General features: G+C 42.9%; 1 long non-coding RNA gene and 1 other non-coding gene across 2 annotated transcripts in view; both read right to left on the bottom strand.

The window, feature by feature from the left end:
• Positions 1-433: 433 nt before the first annotated feature.
• LOC122066129 lies at positions 434-540 on the bottom strand. The gene has a single exon (XR_006136248.1). It is a non-coding gene; the product is annotated as a small nucleolar RNA R71 (small nucleolar RNA).
• Positions 541-7980: 7440 nt separating this feature from the next.
• The window catches only part of LOC122066128, an 18334-nt gene continuing 14685 nt past the window's right edge, over positions 7981-11629 (bottom strand). Inside the window, exons 2-3 of the long non-coding RNA XR_006136247.1 lie at positions 8356-8424; positions 7981-8282 (exon numbers count right to left, since the gene is read on the bottom strand). This is a non-coding gene — a long non-coding RNA (uncharacterized LOC122066128). The remainder of the gene's footprint in view (positions 8283-8355; positions 8425-11629) is intronic.

The following is an 11629-nucleotide window of genomic DNA, read 5'->3' as shown; positions in this document are numbered from 1 at the left end:
CAACAAGTAGTGACCCTATACCTATACTCTCATCAATTCCTTTCAATATGGGAGACCATCAGCCAAACCCTCCACCTAAATCTCTAAAAGATAGGTTCTACCTTGCTAGAGCAGCCCAACCTTTCTGCATAGTTCTACCACAAGTCGAGGGCAATAATTTTGAGCTTAAATCTCAGTACATCACTATATTACCCTAATTCCATGGGCTGCCCTCTAAGGATGCATACCTATTCCTTAGGAAATTTGAGGAGGATTGTGTTCTGATTAAGGTCAAATAGTTGATTGATGATGCTATAAAATTAAGGTTCATAACTTTTACGCTTAATGACCAAGCTAAGAAATGGATCTATGGTCTGCCTACAAATTCCATTGCCACATGGGATGGGTTTACTATAGCCTTCCTAAAAAAGTTCTTTCCTTGCATAAAACAAATAAACTCAAGAGTGACATTCTTCAATTCAGGAAGAAACCTAGTGAGCCGTTCTTCAAATTTATGGAGAGATTTAAGGACCTCCTTCAGGAGTGCCCTCACCATGGAATTGATACATGGAAACTTTGTCAAATCATTTATGAGGGTATTGATTATCAGACCAAGCAGTTGTTATAATTTATGAGCCCTAAAGGTTTTACATCTTTTACAGATGAAGATGACGCTTGGAACTTTTTGCTTGAATTGGTTGAGAAACCAGAGAATGGGAGTCTACTTAAGAAATTGAGAGGACAAATAAGGGTTACCTTGTAGAAGGTGTTGTGGCCGAAGAGGCTCAACTTGAGAGTCTTATTAAGAGACTCGAAGCCATAGTAGTCAAAGGACTACCCAACTGAACCAAATAAATCATTTTGTGCCTATGTGTAGTTGGTGCCAATCTCCCACTCATGTGATGGAGGACTGCCCTAATATTTCTCGTGTGAATGGTTTAAATATAGGTCTTAAAAATGTGAATGCCATATCCCAAAACAACCCTTATAGTTAGATCTATAATCCAGGATGGAGGAAGCATCCTAACTTCTCTTGGAATCAAGCCAATAATCAAGTAGGTCCTAATTTTCAACCCTTGAGTCAAGGGTAGTTTGTTCCCCAACAAGCCAATCATCAAGTAGGTCCTAATTTCAACCCTTGAGTTAAGGGCAGTTTGTTCACCAACAATCCAATCAAAGTAACATGCCCCCTATCAGCAGAACAACTTTTGGATCCCCAATCAATCTACTATTCCATCACCTCCTATAAATCAACCTCCAGGATTCACGAGAGAAGGTGGTGATTTGGCTAGGCTTTCTTCTTTAAAGAAAAGCATGGAACTTCTCATGAGTACTTTCATGACAAGCCAACATAACATGGAGAAGCAAATCTCCCAACTTGCTAATGTTTTGCATGAAAGGGAGAAAGGGAAGAAACCTAGTTAGCCTGAACCAAATCCCAGGAACGAGAATATGAATCATCAACCAATTCTAAATCAATTGAATTCAATTCAAAAGAGTCCACAACAAGAGCCTTCCAACCAATGTAATACTGTTATGCTCTTAGAAGTGGCCAAGAGTACCAACAGAGTGTTCCTAAATCTTCCCAATCTATTACTCTTGTTAACTCTCCTTCTGTTGAAGACACAAGTGAGCCTCTAATTCCAGGTTTGTCTGATGAACCTAAAGCTACTAAAGATGATTTTGGTGAGGAAACCAACTTTGATTCTTCTGAAAAGGAGCAAACCTAATAGTGCTTATGTTCCTCCTATCCCCTTTCCTAATCGGTTGGTAAACAAAAAGAAGATTGCTTCCATGAAAAAAGTTTTAGAAGTCTTCAAAAAGGTAGAAGTGAACATCCTTCTTTTGGATGTCATATCCTAGATCCCCGCCTATGCAAAGGTCTTGAAAGATTTGTGCACTCACAAACATATCTCTAGTGTGCCCAAAAAGGTGTTCTTGGCAGGCAATATTAGTTCTATAATTACTCAGCCTTTAGTCGCCAAGTATAAGGGTCCAGGGAGCCCTACCATAGCTTGTGTCATAGGCACAACTGTAGACACCCAATTTTGTCACCCTCCTCTGGCTATAATGAAATATGAATCTTGGATGCGACTTTCAACTTTCGACCGACAGAGATGCTGATGGAAACATTCCCCTACCCAAAGCTGTGAAAATCCCTATGCAGGAGGGAAAGGGTCCAATTTTGACTTTACATATATGAAGGAATCTGGTCAAGATGACCATACAGATGGATAGTGCTCAGAAATACGATTCTAACGATAATGATAAGCCAAAATTGGACTAACGGATCTCCGGCAATCATTCTTAGAAAATCACGTTTCTCCGGGGGCATGTCGTGCCTTCCCCCACATATGCTGCACACACAAATAGTCCCACTGGAAACTTGGAAAAATCCCTCACCTGACCCAAACACCCTAAAATTCATCCCTTACCTACCCAGATAACCCCGAAACACTCCCGGGTCTAAAACCCTAGAAATCCCTATGCAGGAGGGAAGGGGTCCAATTTTGACTTTTTATATATGAAGGAATCCAATCAAGATGACAGTACAGATGGATAGTGCTCGGAAATACGATTTTGACGATATATGATACGCCAAAATTTGACCAACGGATCTCCGGCAATCATTCCCAAAAATCACGTTTTTCCGTGCACATATTGAGCACACCGGCCAGGCCGGCCGTCCAACCAAGCCCACCCTAGCCACACACCTGTGCATGGGCCTGCTGCATGTTGTGCATGGGCCTGCCGCACGCTGTGCATGGGTCCGCCGCACATTGTGCGTGGGCCTGACGCAAGCTGTGCTCAGGCCTACTGCATGTTGTGCACTGCCCCACTGCACGTTATGAGAGGGCCTGCCATACTCTGTGCACGGGTCTGCCGCACGCTGTGCGTGGCCCCACAGTATTCTTTGCGTGGCCCTGCCGCACACTATGCGTAGCCCTGCCGCACAGTGTGCAGGCCCCAGCCACTCACCATGCACACTGTTCCCGCACACCATGCATATAGCCTGCACACTGTGCACACTATGCCCGCACACCATGCACACATGGACCGCACACGATGCACACATGGCCCGCACACTGTGCACATGGTCTGCACACCCATGCACCCGTGACATCACCTGCACCCCCGGCAAAATTTTCTCTCTCCTCTCGCTTTTCCAAAAACTGCCTTTGCTGATAAATTTTTTTCTCCTCTCGTTTTTTTGAAAACTACCTTTTTTGACAAAATTTTATCTCTCCTCTTGCTTTTTTGAAAACTACCTTTTTTGGAAAATTCTCTCTCCTCTTGCTTTTTCAAAAACTGCCTTTTTCGGAAAAAATTTCTCTCTCCTCTCGCTTTTCTGAAAACTACCTTTTTCGATAAAATTTTCTCTCGCTTTTTTGAAAACTTCCTTTTTTGAAAAAAATTTCGCTCTCCTCTCGCTTTGTCGAAAACTACCTTTTTCAGTAAAATTTTCTCTCCTCTCGCTTTTTCAAAAATTGCCTTTTCCGATAAAACTTTCTCTCCTCCCACTTTTCCAAAAACTACCTTTGCCAAACTTTCTCTCTCTCGCTTTTTCAAAAATTGCCTTTTCCAAGCTAAAATTTCTCTCCTCCCATTTTTTCTAAAAACCCCCTTTACCCACTAAACAAAAGCCCTCCCCACCGCCTTCAACCCCCCATTTTATCCATTGGACAAAAATCCTATCTCTTCATTTTAGGCAAGAGCCCCCCTTTCGTCCACTGGATAAAGGGATTCCCCCTCTCTTACTTGGTAACAGAGATGTGGAAGTCTATGTGGACGACATGATAGTGAAGTCAAGGGATTGGCAGGGGCATATTCCCACACTAAGGTGATTCTTTTAGAGGATCAAGAAATATCAGCTAAAGTTGAACCCTCAAAAGTGTGTATTCGGGGCAACAACAAGAAAATTATTGAGGTTCTTAGTGAGTGAAAGAGGCATTGAAGTCGACCCTATCAAGATCAAAGTAATCCAAGAAATGCCTATGCCTAGCACTGAGAAGCAGATACGAGGATTTCTGGGTTATATCCAGTATATCAGCAGGTTCATAGTTGAACTAACTACAATCTGTGAACCAATCTTCAAGGTGCTAAAGAAGAATCAACCCACAAAATGGAATGACTAATGTCAACAAGCTTTCGATAAGATCAAAGAATATCTTATGAACCCACCAATATTGACACCACCTGTGGAAGGAGAACCACTTCTGTTGTACTTATCAGTGGGAGAATATTACATAGGCTCGTTGCTAGCACAAAACGAGACAGAGAACGGGGTAGAGCATGCCATATACTACCTCAGCAAGAAGTTCTTGGAATATGAGACACAGTACACATCTTTGGAAAGAACGTGTGCTGCACTGATTTGGGCAACGAAAAGATTACGGCACTACTTGGTAGCTTATCTGGTACGTTTGATCTCAAGGATGGATCCAATCAAGTAACTTTTTGAGAAATCATCCCTAATAGGAAGGATGGCTCAATGGTTGCTGTTGTTATCAGAGTTTGACATCACCTATATTGCTCAGAAGTCTATCAAGGGGCAAGCTATAGCCAATCATTTGGCTACCCACCCCATAGAAGATGGAAGAGCCTTGGATGATAACTTCCTAGATGAAGAAATCACAGCAATAGAAGAAGAAGATGCAGGTAATGAATGGTAATTATTCTTTGATGGAACAGCTAATCAAAAGGGGTGTGGTGCTGAAATATTTCTTGTCACTACTAACAGCCTTTACTTGCCTTCATCATTCAGCCTCGATTTCTCCTGTACCAACAATATTGCAAAATATGAAGCTTGTGCCTTGGGGCTCAAAACCGCTCTGACCATTAGGGTAAAAAGGATCAAGGCATATGGAGATTCATTCATTGTCATCTATCAGATGCAAGGAAAGTGGAAGACCAGAGATAAAAAAATGAAGCCATGTCAAGAACATTTGGAAGAAGTGATTGGACACTTTGAGAGGATCTTGTTTGAATACTTCTAGAGGGATAACAACCGGTTTGCCGATGCCCTTGCAACCTTGGCTTCCATGGTAGAATACAACCCTATGGCTAGGGTCCGATCATTCTTAGTGGAATAAAGAAGTAGGCCCATTTATTAGAATTCGGTGAACTCTCTCACCATAGATGGTCGGTCTTGGATTGCTCACATAGTGGACTTCATCAGGGAAAGGAAGTACCCGATTGAAGCTACAGATAGAGAAAAGAAATTTCTAAGGAGATATGCCACCCAGTTTATCCTTCAAGGGGACTTGTTATACAAGAGGTCCTATGATGGAATATAGTTGTGATGAAGAGCAAGCTGCAACAATCATGGAAGAAATTCAACAAGGCTTTGTGGATCCCATATGAATGCCAAGATGCTAGCTAAGAACATTCTTAGATTGGGTTAATATTGGAACACAATGGAAGTAGACTGTGTGAAAATTGTTAAGAAATGCCATATATATCAGATATTTTTCAATATCACTCAGTTCTCCTTGGTTGTTCTCTAATTAGGGCATTGATATCATAAGGAAGGTCAAACCTAAAGCATCTAATGGTCACGAGTTCATCTTGGTAGCCATTGATTATTTCACCAAGTGCGTAGAAGCTTAGTCGCATTCAGTCCTCACATCTACTAAGGTGTAAAAATTCATCCAAGAAAATATCATCTGCGGATATGGAGTGCCCCAAGAGCTGATATCGGATCAAGGATCCCATTTCTGGGGCAAAACTAACAAGATCTGCACTGAATTCGATGTCAAAAGGCACCGCTCCACCACTAGCAGGCCGCAAACCAATGGGGCGGTAGAAGCAACTAACAAGAACATCAAAGTCATCCTACTGAAAATGCCTGAAACACACAAGGTTTGGGCGTATAAGTTGCCACTTGCTTTATGGGCATATTGGACCTCAGTACAATCCTCAACAGGGGCAACTCCTTTCTCCTTGGTATATGGGCTGAGGTGGTCCTACCCATGGAAATCCTTGTACCATCCTTAAGAGTACTGCTTGATAGTCAGTTACCTAAAGGAGAATTGGTAAAAGCCAGACATGATGAGCTCAATTTTCTCGATGAAAGACGTATGAAGGCCATGGATAATCTGAAGAAATATCAACTGAGAATGACAAGGGCCTTCAACAAGAATGTGAAGCCCCGTCACATAGAAAAGAGTGAGCTTTTTCTTTGAGAAAAAAGAGCCCTAATTCATGACCCAAGAGGAAAGTTTAGGCCCAACTAGAGTGGCCCATTCAATTTCAAAGAGATTCTACTAGGCAAACCTGTAAAACATATAGATCTAAACGGCGAAGCAGTACCCGAACTTGTCAACATGGATCAGCTTAAGAGATATTATGTCTAAAAGGGTGAATTGCCCGAACTACGCTAGACCTGATTCCTCTTAAGGGATACATAGGCAACTTGACATGTGCAAGTGCAATCTTAACAATCTCAAGGCAATGTGGTGCTTCCTAGATAAATAATCAAGGTATCTAAAAATATCATCATAGCTTGTGTCCCCTAAGAATTGCCAATTGGTATACAAGATCATTAGGTATCTGTCATTCACCTATGGTCCTCTAAATTCTTATCCAGAATTCCACCTCCCAAAGGTTGCCATCCGGCACTGATATATCAAGGCCAGTTCATTCCCCATCCTTGGTTAGTAAAAAAAAAACAAAAAAACAAAAACAAAAAAAAAACAAAAAAGAGAAGAGTTGGATGTAACACTGGTAAAGGTTTGGTTGTGTCAATAGTTAATGAGTGATACTTTGACAAATCATCACCTCTCCTCTTTGTTTGTGATGACTGCAGGAAAGGTCATGGGCTCTTTGGATGAGACATTAAGAAAATGGACCTTGGACATCAACATGATGGCACCAGGACTGCTGGAATCTATGAATATGTCAATGCTCAATCAGATTGGGTGTGTAGAGTTACATCACAATTTACTCCGGTAGGTGCCTCAACACTGGGATACCAATCTTCATGTATTTTGATTTGGGTTGGTTGAGATCTACCAAAATCTCAAAGAATTCTGAGTTTGTATGCTATCTCCACCTAGGGGCAGGTTAATCTAACCATCTTTGAAGGAAGATTACTCAGAGGAGATCTAGGACTTCTTTAGATGGGAAAAGGAGGAAATGAAACAGTTCATTAGATATGGGAAGATTGACATTCTGAAGGTGGCCAGGACCTTCACTCGGTACCTATCACTAGGAGGAATCCATCAGCAAAGGTCACAAGATGCTTATCTACTTTGCATGATAGCTCACTATGTTCTCCAGACTCTTAGGCGTGGTGCCCCACTTGTTCTGATAGAAGTGGTAAAGCAATTAAAGGAAGGAGGTGATATCATCCCCACGGTCCTTGCAGAAACACTCAAGGGATTTGATGACATAAACCATAGCCATAAATTTGAGCTTGATCATTATCAAGGAAGTCCTGCTATTTTCCAGATTTGGCTACTTGAAAAACTGAAGCTAATCAAGCCGTTAAATGGAAGCCAACTCGGAGTTCTTTGCTACCAAGACATGAGGGAAGTCCCAAAATTCAAGCTCATCATTGATTGGAAAAAGTACCTACAGGGAAGAACTACACGGGATATTGCATGGAGATATCCATGGTGGCCACAAGAGGGTTTTCTAATCAAGAACCCTAGATACAACTATATCAGGTTGATGGGATTGACTCATATGTCTTTTTACTTGCCCACTTACATCAGCCGACGGTATGGGCTGAAAGTAGAGGACCCAAAGGAGTTGGTGAACTTTTACCCACCCCAAGAACTGTCTCCCCACATTGTTACCTACCTATCTTGTCTATGGTAGGAAAATCATTTCCATGTAATTCACTTGATAGTAAAGTGAGGTGATATTTGGATTATCATGTTGTTCCGATTATTCTAATGAAGACTTGATTTATGGAATTGATCATGCCTAAAAATTCAAAACTCATAAATAAAATATATTTTCTTGCATTCATGAAATGCCAAGCTTGGCAATACAAAATGATAAAAAAGAAATAAAAAAGAAAAAAGAAAGAGGAACAAACATGGGGAGGGAAAAAGAAAAAGGAAAATAGACATACATATGCTTGTGTTTGTAGGAACTACAAGAACAGATCCCTAAGAGTCAAAATCCTTGTTTGAGCCATACTCGGCATTATCCTCATGGAACATCGAAGAGCTAGTAGGTGCCGATCCTGAGCTCACCAACCTCTTAGTGAGATCTCGAATCTGCGTGTGCTGTCGGGCATTCTCTTGTTAGTAAGAGTTGACTTGGCTCCTTAAGGCAGTGTTCTCTCCTTCCTGGGAAATATAAGGAATGGTTAAGAAAAAAAGAGTAATAAAGAAGAACGATAAAAAAAAAAAAAGATGATACCTTATCAAGCACCACCTCACATAAACTCTGGTGCATCCTCCTAATCTCAGCGTAAGCCTCTGGAGACACCTAATGAAGACCATGTCAATCAAAAGAAGTTAAAAGCCAATCAAATAAAAGGGGCTAAATATTCACACGGTCATATGGAATAGGTAGCCTAAGAGAGGCATCTCTATCCAGTCTATGCTCCAGGAGTTGAGGGATAACAGGATGGGTTGCACTGGGATAAGACTAGCCCAAGAGGCCATGAAAGGGGATGGTGGCCATCCCAAGAGATCCACCCAAAATAGTAGAAGGCCTAGCTTGGGATGGACTAGCAGCCCCTGCTTATAACTGAATAGAAGAAGGGTCTGCATGTCATATCCTCTATTGCAAGAACATCAATCAAAGCCAAACAAAAAGGGAATTGAAGGAGATTCAAGAAGGTAAACATACCACTAGACCTCTAGGACCAAAGGGGGAACATATTGTCACTTCCTTGAGGAAGGTCTCGTAATCCCTATGCTGGTCTAAAAAGGAGTCATCCCACGTTCCTTTGGCCCATCTCCTAATTTGATCCATAGGGATGCGCTCCGGGTGATCCATAGTGGATGGAGGAAGAGAAGGAGGGAACTGCATGTCAAAATCAGACAATTGGGGTGTGACCCGCTCTCCCAAATACTAGGCATGGCCCTAGATACCCCTGAACAAAACTCGATTCTCTATTAAGTGCCTAGCCCGAGCAACTTCGGCAAGGTCAGGAAACCTAAGGTGCTGAAACGGGCCTCCAAGTAACCTACATATTCAAGAAGAAATAAGTACAGCACAAGACAGAGGGAAATTTATTGCTAAACATGACTTACCTCTGTGAGTCCACTCAGGAGAGAACGAGCAGTGGTCCCTGGAGGATGGCATCGGCCCCTTAGTAGCTGACTATTTCCCCATCTCGTGGCTATAGGGAAGGGCGATGCTCGAGGATCCTTCAGTATAGGGGCCATAATCTCTAGGTGTTCATAACACCAGGGGTGATTCAAAAAATCAAAGTAAGGAAGTGCAACCAAAATGAAAGGAAATATGTAAGGATAAGAACTACCTGGAGAATGTAGGCCGCTCCTTTAAGGCCTCAATGTCCATATGATAGCAGGTTAAGGGTCTGCAAAAGGTATGCATAGGTGGCCCCACCACAATCCCAAGTGTCTATCTCCCAAAGGTTTCAGAAGAGGGCAACCATGTGAATATCCACTCCGCCCCAGAGATCACTAAAGAGACACTATGTAATACCCTACTTCTTAAACCCGGTCTGATTACACGGTTGACCCGATTTAACCATGCAGGACCCGAACCGGAGAGAGTTAGAGCGGGTTCCTTATGGACTATGATGGCAAGGATGACCTTAAACACCGGTTGGCCCGACAAGTCCGAGCCAGTGCCAGAAGAGATGGGTGTACCCAAGCCGTGTACATGCACCTATCATAAGGCCATGTATGGATAAAGCAGGTATGTAGCTGTATATTAAGGCGCATACGTATATTACATCGTATGCCAAGAGTGAGATTCATGTCGAGGGCCGAATTTTGTTAAAATCCCAAGTTTTGGCCCTCAGGTGGGCGGACAGGTGGGCGCATCCACCCACCTGAGTGATCCACCCATGTGAATTACTTAGTTATTTAAGAAGTATATATAACATTTATGATTTTCTTTTCTTTTCTCATTTATGGCACTCGAACGTTGGTGAGAAGAGTAAAGAGGAGAGAGAAAAGAAAGGAAAGAAGAGGAGAAGAGAAGGAAGAGGAAGAAGAGATGGATGTCAACGGCGCCGAGGCTTGATCTTCCCATTCCGACACCGGAAGAGTGATCTCCAACACTAGATCTACGTGTAGAGGTGAGCAAAGGTTGGGTTCCTTAAACTTTCACCATACCCAAGTAAAACCCTTGATTTGGGTAGGGTTTCTTGAGATCTTGTAAATCCTCCTTAAAATGATGAATCTAAGGTTTAATAGATGATTTATGTGTTAATCTTGAAGGATTTGAAGAAGTATTTACAAGGTTGGAGAAGCATTGTGGATTTGAAGTGATTTTGGGGTTTTGAAGGTGTTCTTGAGCAAAGAATGTAAGATGGCTTCCCATTCCTTAAATCTAACCTAGATCTCGGTTAGAACCATCTTATGAGACCTTGAATGTGTGAAGAATGGGTTTGGAAAAGCCCCATTTGAATCCCCAAAGGTTGGGGGAAGTTTGGGAAGAAATAGCAGGTTTCCCACCAAGACTGGTGGGCCATCTGGCCTGCCTGTGGGCACCCGCCTAATCGGGCAGGGCCCTCGGGCACAACCGGTGGGCCAGACCGGCGGGCCGACCGATAGGCCACCCTACCCGTCGGTATTAGTAGGGCCTCAGGCCCAACTGGTGGGCCAGACCGGTGGGCCAACCGGTGGGCTGACCTACCCGTCGGTCTTGACCGGTGGGTCTGACTGGTGGGTCAGACAGGTGGGCTATCTGACCCACCCGGGAGGCTCCAAACGTGATTTTTACGTCCGATTGGACCTAAAACGGACGTGTGACCTTCTTTTAGGATTCTGAACATGATCTTGTCATTCAATCGTGTTAATCTTGATCCCAAAGTGGTGAAATACTAACCCCGCTCACTCATGATAGGTTCACCAAATCCTACGCTTCTCGCACCGGATCTCACCGGTACCGAGCGTGAGTCCTTGTACACTACAGGTAAGTGGGGAGAGGACGTTTGGCCTTGTTTCAAGGCATTGTTTGGCATTCATTTAATTGTATCTAGTCTAGCCATGCCATCATGAAAATGCTATGTAGATTAGTCATCCTTACATTGTTATGCATGGGTGTTGTGTTTATTTTCTAAATGCCAAGTGATGATATGCTTATGTGATGAATGTTGACATCATTGTGCATGATGCATTAATAGACTAGATGCCATAGTCGGCTTGGAAACGAGTGCATTGGTGGCCCGTGGTATGGGACGCGGTGGCACTATGCAGTCGTACTATTGTCATATAGGAGCATGCGGTTTAGGATTATCATCTTCCCGTGCTACGACCCTTCCCAACAAGGGTTAAGGTGTTGGGTTACCATTTGGGGGGAAGCAGTGGTCACGGTTGTCGGGTCACTGTGGCAGTTAGATATTATGCCCGGCTAGTCATTAGGATAGTCGGCAACCCCAGTGGTATATTCAAGAGGGCCAATCGTACTGCTTTTAAATTGCTGGAGTCAGCACCTTTAATTTTCAGTCATTTACTTTATGTTGAGAGCCAGTGGTCGGCATGTTTTT

This window comes from Macadamia integrifolia, unplaced genomic scaffold (assembly GCF_013358625.1).
Source record: "Macadamia integrifolia cultivar HAES 741 unplaced genomic scaffold, SCU_Mint_v3 scaffold2250, whole genome shotgun sequence".
NCBI classification, from domain to species: Eukaryota; Viridiplantae; Streptophyta; class Magnoliopsida; order Proteales; family Proteaceae; genus Macadamia; species Macadamia integrifolia.
Note: the sequence above shows the minus strand (reverse complement) of the source record. Positions and strands in the feature narration are given on the sequence as shown.